At 38.9% G+C, this 16,963-nt stretch overlaps 1 protein-coding gene across 5 annotated transcripts in view; it reads right to left on the bottom strand.

Annotated features, from left to right (window-relative positions):
- Positions 1-16,963, bottom strand: part of ntrk3b (neurotrophic tyrosine kinase, receptor, type 3b) — a 215,610-nt gene that overhangs the window by 177,627 nt on the left and 21,020 nt on the right. The window lies entirely within an intron of this gene.

Genomic DNA, 16,963 nt, shown 5'->3' on the forward strand with positions numbered 1-16,963 from the left:
GGGGGAGAGTGAGGGGGACAGACCAAATAAATACTGCAGATGACTTTACTTCTAATACAATCGCTAGACTCCCAGGGAAAACTCTTTCTATGTGGTGGGATAAAAGAAGCGAAGCTGGCGCCTTCAAATGAGCTTCAGGACAAAGAGCATTTGTAAATGATTTGTTTGTTATGACTTGGAAATGAAATAGGCAACACACATAGGGCACACCAGTTTCAATTAAGCCGTGGAAATGAGGAGATGTAGCAGCAGACATGGCAAAGGCTTCATTGCTTTGTTTGGAAAGAGGAAAATATCATTAAACGCTGAAGGGAACTTTATCCTAAATGTCATTTTCCAAATTAATACCACAAACATAACAATCAGTGATACACATACAGATGTTTTTTTTACATGGCTGTTTGCCACAGCAAATAGAGGCACAAATACATACCCATCCACAGACACACATACCAATCTCGCAGCCTAAGCCTAACATTTGCATTGCACTCACATTTCATCGTTCAGTATGAGTTCTACGATCAGATAGCAGTTTGTATTTTATGACAACAGCAGGAAAATAACATTCCTGCAATTGGTTTTGGCAAACCTCACTCCTGGAGCATATCTTTTGGCTCTCGTGCATCTGGTGTACAATGATGAGGCGGCTTCTGAGACATTCTGTTTATTTGAGCACTGCGCTCCGGGGTGCATCACCTGCTTTGGTGGAAAGGAGGATACAGGTCTGCCAAATGTAACCAGCACCGGTGGAACCCCGCTGTGCATGATTTTATTGTTGGCTACAGGGTTGCCAATTCTGTTTTGTTTTTTTCATGAAGTCTGGCAGGTGGGAGAAGTTAGCAGTAGTGATGGTGTTTCAGGATGTTTTCCCAGTAAATGAGTCTTAAAGCTATGATTATCTCCAAAATACCAGCAATTTAGACCAAAATGTGAGCTGACTCATAGAAAATAGAGCTTGGATTTGTCAAATGGTTTGGTGCATTTGAACTCATACTAAATGAGATTTGTGCAGGTGAACCGTGATCAAGAATGTTGTATTATATTGTGATATTCTTACTCTAACCTTACCAATGTCAATCTGCATGCTTAAACCTAACTAACCTACTAGATGCAGATTAGGGTGGGTCATGACTTTGCAATCCTCGGATAAAAAATTTAGCACCCACCACCTACACTGTAAAAAAAAAATCTGTGTAAATTACGGTAAAATACTGGCAGCTGTGGTTGCCAGAACGTCACTGTAAAAAACACAGTGAGCGGGTTTTCTACTGTAAATTTAAATGTAAATATCAGCAAAAACTGTCATCTAGACTGAGTAGTCCCTTTATTTTAGGGTAATTGTTGATTACCCTAAAAATAAAAGTAAAAATGAATGATTTACGGTATTTAAAAGCTTTTACTACGGTGATATTAAATTTTTAATTTTACACCCTATTTCTGATGCAATTTGACAGTGTTTAACTGTAATTTCTACAAACATTTTTTACAGTGTACTTTTAACTGCTATTCTGATCAACATTTACTTGTGTAGTCATTTCACAGACAAAATGCACATGTTTAACATGTCATATGAGATCTCCATTTTGTAAAACACCAACCATCACAGCTCACCGCCACATATTAGCAAAATGCGTGTTTGCATGCGTAAATTCAAATGGCTGCTTAAAATGTGTGGCGACTGTAACTGCTTTAGGCTGACGGAGTAACGTTGCTGATATTGAGATCAGTGTTGAACTGAAGGCAGAGCTGAGTCAGTAATGTGACCTGCAGGCAGACATGACAGATTCCCCTCACAAGGCTTTTGCTTACTCACAGTACTGCTAACCCAGGTAGTCTCCCGGGGGAGTCTGACCTGCTATAAGGTTGAGGTCTTTTCAAAAGACTGGCAACACTGAAGCTGTGTTACAAACTTTCTAAGTGAAAGTTTAAATAATTCAGCTTATAGTGTCCTGAACAACTTTAATAGTCAACAAGTCAACTGTGATAAATATCCAGCTAAATGTTTAAAACTTCAGTAGCTTGAGATAATTTACTTTTATATTATAAATCCATTTTTAATTTTCTTACAGCATAATTGTACGTTTTACAAGTCAGAGGAAATATTAAAGTTTGTTACTCATTGAAATTGATTCCGACTCAATTTACAAAAAATAGAAGCACAACAGGAGCCGACTTACTAGAAGAGTGCATTTCATTCAACCTAAATATTTTGGCAAAGAGCCTTCAGCAGGGAGGCTTGGAGAATTTGACAACATGCAGCTTCTACACACACCACAATATGGCTGAATCTGTCAGTTATCCAATGAGGATTAGACACACGTTTGGCCAGCCTCTAAAGGATGTTGCTCCTTTAATACAGCAATTTCAAAATAAAAGTGCTCAACTAAATGTTATCAAATAAACAGCAGGAGCTATAATGCAAACCCAGCACAGAAAGTCACAGAAATAAGGGCAGTATTTGAAAGGGGAAAAAAAAAACAACTCTTTTTAATTAAATATCTAAAAAAAAGACTTTGTCATCTTTTTTGGATGCAAGCTTCTGAAATCAAACATCCAGACACCATTTTTCCATTTTCTCCCTCTTCCTCAGATGCTGTGTGTCAATCTTGGGACTAAAGAGTCGTGATGTTTAGCATTAGAGAGTTTTATAGTTTTTCAGTAGAGGACCCAATAGTTTTGGCGAAGCGTCTGACATGACCGAGTTGTTTGTCATCAATCATGTCAAATTGATGCAAGCCTCGATGCAGAACTTCAGCGGAAGCTGCAGTAAGTACTTTGCGGTGGCACAGGCAGATTGTTAGACAAGAGGCCCCTGGGCACGGACAAGTAAAAGGCCCCGCCAACTCAAGACACACAGACTGTGTGCTTCTCTCACTGCTTGTCTTGGTCTTTCTGTGGTTATTTTTGGTCTGTAGTTGTTTGTCCCTTTTTGGAGTCATTTTGTCTTTATAGTTGCTTTGTTTCCCTCTGTAGTCACTTTGTTTCTCTTTGTAGTTGCGCTGTGTCTCTCTGTAGTCATTTTGTGTCCCTTTGTAGTTTTAATTATGTCTCTCAGTTTGTCTCTTTCGAGTTGCTTTGTTTCCCTCTGTAGTCATTTTGTGTCTCTTTGTAGTTTTAATTATGTCTCTCAGTTTGTCTCTTTATAGTTGCTTTGTTTCCCTCTGTTGTCATTTTGTGTCTCTTTGTAGTTGTGTCTCCTTGTAGTCACTTTGTGTCTCTTTGTAGTTTTGATGTGTCTCTCTGTAGTCACTTTGTGTCTCTTTGTAGTTGCGCTGTGTCTCTCTGTTGTCATTTTGTTTCTCTTTGTAGTTGCTTTGTTTCCCTCTCTAGTCATTTTGTGTCTCTTTGTAGTTTTAATTATGATCCCTCAGTTTGTCTCTTTCTAGTTGCATTGTGTCTCTCTGTTGTCATTTTGTGTCTCTTTGTAGTTGTGTCTCCTTGTAGTCACTTTGTGTTTCTTTGTAGTTGCTCTGTCTCTCTGTTGTCATTTTGTGTCTCTTTGTTGTTGATTTGCCCTTTTTCATAGTTGTGAATCTCTTTGCATCTCTTTGTAGTTGTTTCTTTGTGGTCGTTCTGCATCTCCTCGTGGGTTCATAAGAGCCCCTGTCACTCAGGCGTAGGCCTCAGACCTTCTGTACAAGCTTTAATTATACTTTAGTTCCTCTAACATCTACAGTTGTAGGCAGGTGGTGTAAACTGAACTACGTTATTATCATGTTTTTGTCCAGACTACTTTTTCATATCATTTTATGTGTGCTGAACCTTAGCAGTTGTTTCTATGCACACTTGTTCAGGCTAACTTAATGCACTGCACAGTTGACAGCTTTATACTGTTTATGTGCTGTTGGGAATGTTTTAAACAGGAATTTGGCATCTACAGTGATTAAATACACAAGGCGATATGACTGGTTTGCATCAATGGGACATAATTTCAACAATATTGCATACCCTCGTGAGATACTGATGCAATATTGTGATATATTAAAAGAAAAAAAAAGCATAATTTATATGCGCACAAAATGTTTTTATTTGCAGCACCGCTTTATGCTCTGTGATAAAATTTTCCACTATCCTCATTTTCATCAAGCTGCTGTCAACAAACAGCACAGAGGAAGCAGGGAACAACCTCCCTGCGGACCTGAGCATGTTGTCTGCTCAGAACCTCTGATTGTCCGCGGCACATTGAATATGCATGTGGATTAGACTGCTGTGAAAAGATGGATATGAATAACAAAGATGCTATGATTATACAGGGGCATTCAATCTCTGTCCTGTTATTCCCACATCCTTGGAGGATGCACAAATAAAACGGCACAAAAATAAAATCAACATAATTCCAAAAGTAATGAAGATGGTAACATTTTACATTTCAGGCATTCAAGTAGACACTCTCATCCAGACTCACAATGAGACAGTGCAATAATTTTAAATTGCTGCTTTGTCAGGATGAATATTACACAGAAGAAAAGAGACTTGAAGAAAAGAGGATGGGAGTCTGGCTCTCTTATATCTGCGCATTCTCTCTTATCCGCCTTTAATTATTTGTTCATGTACAGTATTTCATAACACTTCTGTTTTATTAAAGGGTTTTCTAAATAATTTTTGCCATGACAGGACTTGATTAATCATGTTAAGCACAAAGGAAATGAGTAGGATACTATCAGAACAAATTGTACGGGCAGATCTAGCAGCTTGCTCTCTAACGTACAAGCCTATGAAATAACAGCCACCTCCCATCTGCTTTAGAAAATGGCCTCCAACAAAGTACAATCCGAACTCGGTGGCAGGGTGGTTCAGTGCTTGAGGAGAACACCCTGGAACCAAACAGTAACAGATTCGATCCCAGCAACAGCCATCTGTTCTGTTGAAGCGGCCCTGGGCAACGCACTGAACCCCCTACCTGCTCTCTTGTTCTGTGCCCCTGTGAATATGAGCACCAGAAAAAAAGTGTTTTTCATGTCTTAATAGGTGTAAACAACAAATGACAGAAGACAGGCAAAATATCTAAAGAAAAGAAGAATATAAATTCAAACATCATAGCTTTGGAATAAAAGCCAGTGAGAAGCTCTTTGCTCTTCTTAAACGACTGCTATCGTTGTACGGAAGTTTATAAGTGACAAAACTATTGAGCAAGCACAGAAAAGCATGAGCAGTAAAGTGCTATTCAGGATTTGAGGACATGGAGGGACCACAAGATGAATCATATTGGAAGACTTGATATTTTTGAGCAAATAGTAGGATATTTCTTGCCTGTGTGCATTCTCTCACTTAAGATATTTATGTTAACACCAACTGAGAGCAGAGCAAACTGCCCTGTAACTGTCGAGGAAATGAAGTGCCACCCTTTTAGACCCCATCTTCAGTCATGCCAGACTGTTTGGTGCTCCATCAGGGAAACATAGTACCTGAAAGTACACACCACTAGTGAAGGGACAACGAAGCTTTGTGAACCATTTGCTTTATTAATGGAGCCCACTAGATGGCGCTAGACACACTCACCAAAGCACACGAAGCAAGTTACATGTTTCTGCAGCCGGGAGGCATGTTTATGAGCTCGGGCAGCAGAAGAAGCTATTAACTATAGGTGATGTCCAAGTTAAGCTTCATGGACCATTAGTTGTTTTTGTTGACCACACTGGATGGTGCGGCTGATTCTACGCCTACTGAGAGCTGAAGTCAAAGACAAACTCGACTCCCTGCAGTTTGCATACAAAAAACACATGGGAGTGAACGATGCTGTCCTCTACATGCTTCATCGTGCCTTTGCTCATCTGGAGGAAACTGGTGCTTATGTCATAATCATGTTCTTTGATTTTTCAAGCACATTCAACACCATCCAACCCAACATACTTTTTAAACAAGCTCACAGAGATGGGAGTGGATCTTTCCTTCATCTCCTGGATCACAGATTACCTGACAGGAAGACCACAGTATGTCAGGTTGGGGAACTGTGTTTCTGGGACGTTTATAAGCAGCACAGGGGCTCCACAAGGCACTGTTCTGGCCCCACTCCTGTTCACACTGTACACAGCGGACTTCAAATACAACTCTGAGTCCTGCCACATCCAGAAGTACTCCGACGACACTGCTATTATGGCGTGTGTCAGGAATGGACAGGAATCTGAATCTAGGGATCTGATAAAAGCCTCCAGTGACTGGAGTCACAAGAACTATCTCCTACTGAACACCTCAAAGACTAAGGAAATGATCAGAGATTTCCACAGGTTCAAGCCCCCTCTTCAGCTAGTGAATATCTGTGGGGAGGACATCGAGATGGTGCCAAGTTATAAGTATCTAGGTGTATTCATCTCTACAAGTGTATCCGCTTAACCCATTTAGGCCTAAAACACCTGTAAAACCTCTGGGCGATTTTAAAATAAGCTCCTAAAACCTGAAGTTTTTCTGGAAATTCAACAGAAGTGTCAACGATTCTACTAAATAATAGATTTTTCAGCCTCTGTAGCAGATAGAAATGAAATTCAAAAAGTATGTGAGAGCTTATACAAATACTACAAAACGACATATCCGCTTTCCCGGTTTTAATGGGTTAATATAACCATATAATTCATTATTGTTTTATATTTCTCAGTGCAGCTTTAAATCTGCTTTGGATTCATGTAGTAGTTTTGTCATTGATGAGCTTCCATTTAGACAAGCAAACTTCTGCTCAGTTGTGAACAGTAGGAAAGCATCTAAAACCACCATGAATTCAGTCAGTCTTGCATAAAATTAGAAACAAGTGATTAGCGATTGTCTGTCACATGAAGATGTGTATTGTGTTGTGATAAACCCAATATGATTTTGATGCTACACTATCACTAAACCAATCCGTCAGCTGAAATATGTGGTAATATAAGAACAAGATACACGGGGCTCCCTGTAGTGCAAACACCAAATATCTGTTTCTTTGTAATCTCCTCTGATTCTGCCCATTGTTTCCAATACCGCTGTCTGTCTGTGATTTACGACTTTGTTGGAATGATCTACAACACTTGCACCACCGCCTTAATGGGAAAATGTTTAATAAAATAGAATGTCTCTGGTGTGTTTCTGGGATATTGATCTACATTCTGCCTCCCTCTCTGTTTTCATAGCAGCAGCCCAAACACTTAAGAGTGGGGATGCGGTGGTAAAGTAGCACTCCTCGAGATTAAAGCACACGCCTAGCATCAATCAGATAACCTGTTTTTTTGTTGTTGTTGTTGTTTTTTGCTTGACTCTTAGGTGTTTGCAAGCTGAATTGCAAAGACACATTAAAAGGACACAAAAAGGAGTGGCATTTATAAAAAATAAAATAAAAAAAACAGAGGAAAGAAAGCTATTTCTCCTAAACATTTTCTGCAACTGGTAGGCTGGAACAAGTCATCCCCCAAAACCAATCATAAGGGACATTTGGCATTCAAAGCTTGTAAATAGGAATCAAGTATTACGATCTCCCTGGCTTCTCACAGAGACAAACCCACGCCTGCTACCTCTATGCAAATGCAATCACACACTCAGGCAGACAGATGTACAGCCTTCTTCCTTGTATGAGCCTATGAAATTATATCCGCCTTCCATCTTTTGGTCAGAGTCTGATTTAAAAAAAATGGCTTCCAACAGTATTAATATACAAAGCCAAATGGGGTGTACTTTTTTCCCCTTTATTTCTTTAGAGAAGGCTGTCGAAGCCGCACCCTGCTTCATGTTCATATACACTCTGATGAACACTGAGAAGCTTTACACGAGGAGTTGGGTGTGGACTGCCATGCAAGTGCACACTAACAGTACTTGTTGTGCATATAAAGGTTGGGGTGGAGATTTATAACTCGCTTTCCTCTTTTTATTCCATCTCTGTGTTGGCCACAAGACATAAAATGAGCATTGTGCTCATTGAGTCTCCCTTTGATAAATAAAGTTTAAAATTAAAAAATGATTCAGTGTTCATATTGGCAGATAGAAACATCATGGATACAAATGGGCACACTACTCTTCTCCACCGCACTTTTCCAGGAAAAAATATGAAAACCGAGCAAATTGTGACAATTTGTCTCAATTACATTAACAGCAGAGACTGTGAGCTGGAGAATATGATATCGATATTAAAGTGACAGCCAAAATTGACCAAATTACAGCTATATTAAAAATGATTCCCCTGCATAGAAACGATGGATTCAGCACTAAGGATGGAGCCCAATTTTTCCAGCAACTGCATCTGAAAATCCATGGGGACAGATAAATGGAGGGGGAGAGAGAGTATGGCTCAGTACAAAGCGAAATGGGGGGAAAAAGCAGGAATGAAATTTCAATTGATTGCTTTAGTTATCAGAGGTTTCCCAGGGACTGATCCTCCAGGGGAGGGATGGCCCCAAATATGGACCGATCAGCCAAACAGTTGCTTCTACTAAGTGCTTGTCTCAGTGGACCTGGCCATTATTTGGGCTACAACAGTCTACAGCCATTTTTAAGAGCACTACAAAGACTGTGTGGGTAGTTTCTGTATTAGTTAATACTGCCTACCTACACAGTCTCCACTTCTTTTACAACCCTTAACTGTACACCTGTCAATAGCAAAATGCTTTTAAAGAGAGAATACTGCAGCTGTTAATATCCTCCTGCACTTTTAGTCCTTATTCTGAAACATTCTTCAAATTAAACCTATTATTTGGTGCTGTAATGTGTTTATAATTTTAAAGTGGACCTAATAAGCTCATTCTTGGTTCAAACTTGTACTTCGGGTTTCTACTTGAACATCTTTACATGCTTTAATGTAAAAAAAAAAAATGGTTGTTGTAGCACCTGTAAGTCTCTCTCTGCTCTGTTTGGTCAATATTTCCATGTCGAGCCAATTAGCCTGTCAGGTGATACAGTGGAACCCAAAAATAAATTAGAAAAAAAATGTCCTTTTTGAATGTCACATCCACTGCAAAATTACTTATTTTCCAATCAGAAATTGATTGCTAGATACATTTAATAGTATGTGTAATGTAAACACTGCAGTAATGTGTTTAAGCAGAGGTCCATGTAAAGAAATTCCTCACAAACTGACATCAGGTGGAGTCAAGGGGAGAAAAAAACTGTTTCAAACAGCGTAATCAGAATGGTCTAGAACCTGAAGTTTTTGCTCACAGGGATTACTTTTACATACGTTCACCTCGTTATTTGACACTTTGGTCATTGTATCATTATATATATTATATAATACATAATATAAGCATAATAGGTCCGCTTTAATATAATATATAAAAGAGGGAAGTAGAAGCCGCTGAATTTTTGACCATTCATTTCCTTTAAGAGAGTGGTGCAATTTTAGACTCAGATTCCTAATCCTTTCTATCAGAAAGTAAGGTGATTAAATTATTTTTGTTCTGTAACTGCAGATAAAGTCAAAGTGCAGCTCTATACCGAGGGAAAATAACTTTCAGCCACTTTACCATTCAGTTCACTTCCTGCATGAGCTGTGCTGCACTGAAGCCATGCCAAAGCCATCAGCTCAGAGTGTTTTAACGCTGCTAATATTCCCAGCCAGGATGCCGTCCCACTGCTGCCCCCAGACTGTTCTGTGTCACTAGTCTGCCGATCCAGCCCTGGGTGGAAACTACCTAAGCCTCTGAGTGTCACTGTTCGCTACAGGCTCAGCCAATCCGCAGCAGAGATTTGGCAGGGCTAAACGTCGTGGGAGCATTGGTCCGTGCTCTGAAAGGTATCAACACTTCGCACATGACTAAGCTCAAGCCTTTCTGCCCAAAATGAAAATGACTATAATTAGTGTGCCATTTTGCCAAGTGTCATCAGGCTATGATCCTCTCCGGATTCAGCTCCATTCTGGAGTTACTCAGCAGTAGCTCTGAAGGCGATGGATCTGCACATCAACGGATGTCACTTTCAACACTGTGCACCTCCATCTGTGCGGGATAATAAGCAGAGTACGTCAACACTGTCAACCCACAGTTATCATTACACCATTAAATGCTCTAAATCTTAAATACAGGCCAAATACAGCGCAGTAGCACCCTGTGAGTGCCTCACTCAAATTGGAAAATGTATGTATACTGTTTCATTGAGAGGAGTCAGTCCTCTCTGTTGCCATGGCAATCCAAAACTTAAAGCAGCAATAATTCATTTTTGAGCCACTTGGGGGCAGCAGAACCAGCTGTAGGCAGGGGCTGAAGTGGGCCGTAACAATCCAGAACAGCGTATCAGCATCTTTGATTGATAAAGGAATTAATAAAATTGCAGTTGTGCTTCCTCTATATTTGTTCTTCGGTTTCGCGTTAGTTCACATGTCGGCAGCTTGGATTTTTGTGCTCTGACTAATTTGGCATGCAGTTAACACAACAGCCATGTTTTAAATGAAAATTTAACTGCTGCCATTTGCTCCAGATTTCCTTCACCACTTATTGGAAGAAGGAAACAGGCAAACCAGCTTTAAATGGGACATATTTTCTCAAGTCAAAATATTGATTTTTTTTTCACAAAAAATGTGAGAACTGTCCGCCATGTTTTTTGTTCTGACTTCCGGAATCTTGAACGTAACGTGACTTGACACAAAGCCATAGGAACTCTGCATTGTAGCAAAATCCGTGTGTATTTCACGGAAATTTGAGTGATTCCGTGGCTATTTCACGGATTTTGAGTTAAGCGAATCCGTGGCTATTTCACGGATTCCTGTGAGACCAGGTTGTTTCTTTTTGTGGTATAAGTGCTTTGCGGTGGAAAATTAACAGAAAAATATTTTTGAATAACTTATAAGCATTTAGCCCTTTATAGGGCACTCAATGAAATACTTGGACATTGAAGACTTTTGTGACTTTTTAAAAAAATGTTTAATTTTTATGTTGCAAATCAAGGTCAATTGAGTTGTTGTTGTTGTTGTTGTTGTTGTTGTTGTTATTATTATTATGCTGATTGGTCAGGTGCCATGGTGTCACTATCTGTGATGTAGCCTGATCTTTGCTGATTAGCTGGAAGAAAGCCATGTGGCTCTACGACCTCACGGAGAGGCATGGGGACCCCATTTGGATATCTCCTGAAGTTACCAAATATGGTCATTTGCCCAATAAAGGGTTAAAGAAACTGCTAGTTTTGAGAACAGATTTTGGCGATGGGCTCTGTTAGCTAAGAGTTGTCCATGTACACCCACTGTCACATTTCTGGCATTCAGGCAGACACAAGTCCAATATTCACTCTACTTTTAGCTCTGTTTTGTTTCCACCGACTCCTGAGGGAAATATCACTCTTTTGCATTTAAATGATCCACTATGTACTCCAACTAGTTTCTTTGTAAACTTTGTCTAGAAGAGAATTAGGACAAGTAATCAAATGAGTAGCAAGACATAAAGCCAAAACATCAGGTCAAAATATGCTAAAATGCTCTTTACCGCTGAGGGAAACTGCAGTGTCGGGTGAATTTTTTTTTTTTTTTTGTAGCAGGATGTAGGCAACCCCTTACATGTCGTTGTTAGTAATATAAAAAAATGTTGAGCTTTAGGTGTAGCTTTAAGTTAACCACAAGTGTTCATCCAGTTATGGTAATCTAATTTTGGAATTGATTTATTTAAATGGAACATTTGAGTCAAAACTTAAATAAAAAAAGAAATACTCTCAATAATTTTAGAAACTGTCTGTTACCAGTGTGAACAAGGAGAATCACAGATGAAACAAGTCTACAGCAGAGGTTTTTTTGTTTACATCTGCTAGGCAGAAAAAGGAAACTTGAAAGAGCGAAACCATTAATAAATGAACAAAACGCTGAAAGAGAGGAGAAAATGTGAAATTTAAGCTGAGATAGGAAATTATTTTAAACACAGGGAAAATCACAATGATCCTAATCATGGGTAGATTTTTATGAGGTTCAAGGTTATTGAAACAGAAACTAGATGATGAAGAGCGGATCTCCACCATTCACTACCACAATAAAACCTCCGAATGATTCACAAGGCTTTCTGCTGCTGTCAGCAGTTATACCTCAACTCTTCTTAGAGCTCCACTGTCCTGCTGAGCATGATAATGTTTAATCAAATAAGTGATCGTATAGCACTGGATCTCTGCCAGAAATGCCATACTGCATGCAAATGTGTGAGGCCTTAAGTACAGAGATATGCAGTATACTTAATATACATCCCATCTGGAGACATGCATAATTATTGGCGCGATATACATTGGATCTAGTTCAAACTTAGTATTCTCTGCACACACTAGATACAATCTGTAAAAGTCAGACTATGAAAATAGAGTATATATATGGTTATATTTATGATTATATTAAGGAATGCATAGTGTAAAAGTAGCACGGGGCAGAAGAGGACAAGATAGGAGGATAGGAAAAGGATATAAAAGTGGATTGGATATGATTTGTTAGAAGATGGGATATGATCGGACAGATACACTATAGAATAAGCTACAGGATAAGGTATAAAAAGGTTACTATATGACACAGGATATGATATAGGAAAGAATAAAAGATAGAATTGGATAGCATAGATTTAGAATAAAGGAGAATAGGATATATATTGGATAGGATGGATGAGCATACAAAGCTTTGGATAGGATAGGAAAATAAATTAAATAGAATATTCATGATATAGAATTAAAATGATATAGGAGAGGATATAGGATACAATATGGTAGGGGTATCTCAAATATAACCTGTATATTCAAGCATTTTATGTGCAAAATGGCAGAAGATCATATCGTCATATTAAAGTATTCCTTGTGCCTTTTAGTTATTTATTCATGCATTGAACGCAGGCTGTGTTTTAAGTGCAGGAGAATCTCTCTCTCTCTCTCTCCTTCTCAAACACACACACACACATATCCTAACACACCACCAATAATTGTCCTTAGTTCACATCAATTCAAAATGGAGGAAGATCCCAGAGGGGGTCTATCTGGTGGTTCAGAAGAGCAGATGCAGAACAAACTACTATCCTCTGCAAAATATGCAACAATACGAATGCTGCTGAAGGTACCACAAATCTGTTTCATCACATAAAGCAAAGGAAGGAGGAAATATTTGGCCTCATTAGGAAAAAATTCCACAATAATTTTTCAGTCTATTATAATTCAAGTGGTGTGAACTGCTCACAAGCACACACTTCATAAAGTAACATATAGTAGATAGAGTACTCGTCTATTATTTCAATCATCCACATGCATTTCTATGAGACTGTTTTTAAATTCTTTATAAGAAAACAAGAGCCTCTTTGCAGACGTGTGGAGCTGTGAAGCACTCAGACGACAGACTTGAGGATTTGAGGCTCTGGCTGGCTACACAGACATGAGCGGCTGTGGCTAATTCAAGGCTAAACTATTAGATAAGAGGGACTTATTGTCATCCATCTATTGCTGTGCAGTACAGAGAGGATCCAAACTGCATGAAAGGTATTTCAGATTATTGTCCAGGAAGCAGACAATTGCTGTGAAAATGTGAGCTGCTGGTTTTAGCCTTTAGAATAGCATGAATACAAAACAAATGAAAGAAAATGCATAAATATTAAATTATATTAATCATTTTTGTTTGTTTGTTTAAACCACCACCTTTGAATATTTGAATTTCAATAGTTTGAATATTAGTCAAACTCATATCAAATGGCCTCCTTTTATTAAAAAAAAAAAAAAATGAAAAAACAACAGGGGTTGTGGATGTTTAGGGGTAGATAGCAGGTCAACAATAAATGCCACATAGAAGTGGTGAACATCATCTGAAAGCTGTGAATCTGAAGATTAATTTGAGATGCAGCACTGTGTGTCAAGTTGTTCTTGTCAAAAATCTCTCATAAACATGACTTAATCAATTAATTAATTAAACCTATTAAGGTGTATGAGGGTTCAGAATATTAATATATGTCCCACTGAAGTTCATTCCATGTTCAACTATGTCCCATAAGTTGTTGTAGCAATTTGGTCGGGTTGATACAATTAGTGACACCGATTTGGTGCTGAACTTTAAAAAAAATGTCATATTGAGAATGGATAAAAATGGTTAAAAGAAGATCAAAACTCCAGAATATTGCATCAATACACCAAGACCTTTGGAAAAACACAGACAAATCCATGCTGTGATTAGGTCTCAAAAACTTTGGTTAATTTTGAGATTCCTGTATTTTCAGTGAGTGGATGACGAGCACTTCTGTTTTCTATCCAAAAAGAATATATTTCCAAGACAAACTGACGGTACACCACCTCAGTGTGTCACTGGACATTATGATGTGGAATTTCAAAACTAAAGTCCAATAAAATGTCACATACGAGCTGTGTTCCCTTTAATTTCTGATTAATTTACTAGAAGGCCCACACTCGCATGATCATTTGCATTAAAGAGTTATAAACAGCCACATTGTTCAGCCCTTCAACACGATACAATCCAGAACATAAGATAACATGTAAATGGACAGGAAGGAACAGGATCTTAATCTAAATGAGAGAGGCATGTTGTCATGGGATCTGCTGCTGTGACATGATCCTCAACAATTTAAATAGCCTCCTGCTGATTTCCATTGTGTCCTCGACAACTAGCTCCTCTTTATGATTCACCTACTTATCCGCACTCCATCTTTATGTTAACAAGACACCCCGTCCTACATTTGACCACCTTCCTGATGAAGTGTCTTTGAAAAACAATCCGCCCGGTTATCTTATCTTTGATGTCAAAACCGTTCATTACGACAACGCAGAGACAAAAGGAAAGGAGATGCTGGATATCTCACACTGCAAGGTGAAGAGAAAGAAAGGTTTGAAGTAGAGAGAGACATATTGTGCAGTGAGCTGCATTTAAGGGGCTTTTAATACAGATTATGATGCCATCTGTTGCAAATAGTGGTCATACTGTACATGACAGGCAGCATATTTGATACGGGATGTGTGCACCTCCTGCTGCAGCTCCTGTTCGTGCTGGCCAACAGTGAATAAAGACACCTTACTGAAGGCCAGTGGTCTACAGTGGGATAAGTCAGGTCCTGGCAGAGACCATGGAGCTCGGCTTACATCGCGAGGAGCGGATTAAATGTTCCGCGCACGTCCTTCATGGAGCTAGTCTCCTCCAATTTCAGGATATGATAAATCTGCAGCTGAGGGGCATCTCTCCTGGAGAATTCAATTAGGTAAGAAAAGAGAAGAGGATCACAGTGATATTAGAGAGCTGATCGGAGAGCTCCTCAGCCCTCCCAGTAATGAACCGCTCCGTTCCTCCACCGTGACGAGATTGATTTGACTAGCCGAGCTCAGAGTTCATCCTCTTTTTAAAGTCACTCTCCAAAGGCTGGGTGTCATTGTGGAGAGAAGAAGTTTGAAATTTAGAATTGGATTGAAATATGAGTGACGGTTTGGACTGAGGGCCTCGACGCTCCAGACACCTGCCAACACGTCGAGATAACCTTTGCGGAACTTTGTAATCTTTTCAAACCTGGCAAGACTTGACAGATCCTCCAGACCGATCGATAAATCTGCTGCTCTGTAATTACTTCACATCTCGATTATCAGTTAAATATACTCTGAATGGCCTTCCTCTCTCTGTGGGAATGAAATTTATTCAAGAATACGGACCACGTCGATTGCTTTTACGGTAAACAAAAATTTGACTAAAACGACACTATTTCCATATAAGCGATGGTATTTATTATATTTATACGATTTGCATCTTGTACATACTCAACCCTCAGTATTCAAAGCTGACTACAGTACAGCGGTGTATACTGTATACATTCAGCTCATGTCCACCTTCTCTATCTGAAGCTGAGATCAGTCCTGAAAGTGAGTCTCAAGGATGTACCTAATCGTGCGGGTATAAATAGGATAATTAGCTTTAATAGCATCTGATAAGAATCTCTATTATGAGATTACGTGACAAAGGCGCGACAATTATCACAATTATGAAACAGAGAAATTACCTGGGTTAAATGTGTCATCTCCATTCACTTTTATCTGGATGTATATCGCTGCATCACACGGCATTTTAGCTATAACGACAATATGTAACATTCAACATTGCAGACGCTGCCATTCATCTCTCTACAAAGTGCCATTTTTATATAAGTTCTGGACATTTAGGGACTTAAAAAGCTATGAACAGCCTCTCACCTTCCTTATCCCGGCAGTCCCATCAGCTGAGAAAAAAAAAATGTAATTACTGGGTTTAGCTTGAGATACACTCCGCTGCACTCCATCGCAGCATTCTGGTCAGAAAGAAGTCTTTCTATATCTTCCAGTTTATGGTGAAAACTGACATTTAAAGATCTTTTGACTTCTCTGTTCATTTTTCATTTCTGTATCTGCCAGTGCTTTATCATCCATTTTGTTTTATCACCATTTGCTGTCTCGATGCTCTGACCTTTGACCTCTTTAAATGTGGTTGTTATGTTTGTCATCCGGAAGATAATGCTTGTTTCATTGCTGCTTTTTATATAAACTCACTGAGCATAGAGCAGCTACATGACTAATATTTAAACTCTGATTTAGCGACTTTATTGCTAAGTACTAAAATGAGACATCCCAGTGAATTTATGATTTATTGTCTTATGTCTTCTATCAAATGTTTATGTTCAGTGCCTACATTTGCTACGTTTTGCTTGTATCCCTGAGGAGTATAATTGATTCATTAAAATATCATAATTATTTTTCCCCCCTCGCTTTGTAAGAGAAAACGGAGCACAAAAATTAATTGGACTACCTTTTGCATGCCCTACAGGGTGCTACTAAGTCAGACAACATTAGTGCATACTTGTAGCAACAACACCGATATGGAATCTAGCAGTAAACTCAAAGCTGCCATTACATGTAAATTTCAGCATTTTGATGACACCCTCAGCCTGAAATTTACAAGGTTCACTGAAGAAAAGTGGTTTATTTCCTAGAACACATCTCAAATACAATAGTAATGATTTTACTGCCAGTTTATACATTCATTCCTGCTCAGCTTGTTTTTTTTTTACTTGGTGCAGGAGCACAACCCAACATCCACTGATTATACACTGACACACTGATGATT

The sequence above is a fragment of the Centropristis striata genome, chromosome 2 (genome assembly GCF_030273125.1).
Source record: "Centropristis striata isolate RG_2023a ecotype Rhode Island chromosome 2, C.striata_1.0, whole genome shotgun sequence".
NCBI classification, from domain to species: Eukaryota; Metazoa; Chordata; class Actinopteri; order Perciformes; family Serranidae; genus Centropristis; species Centropristis striata.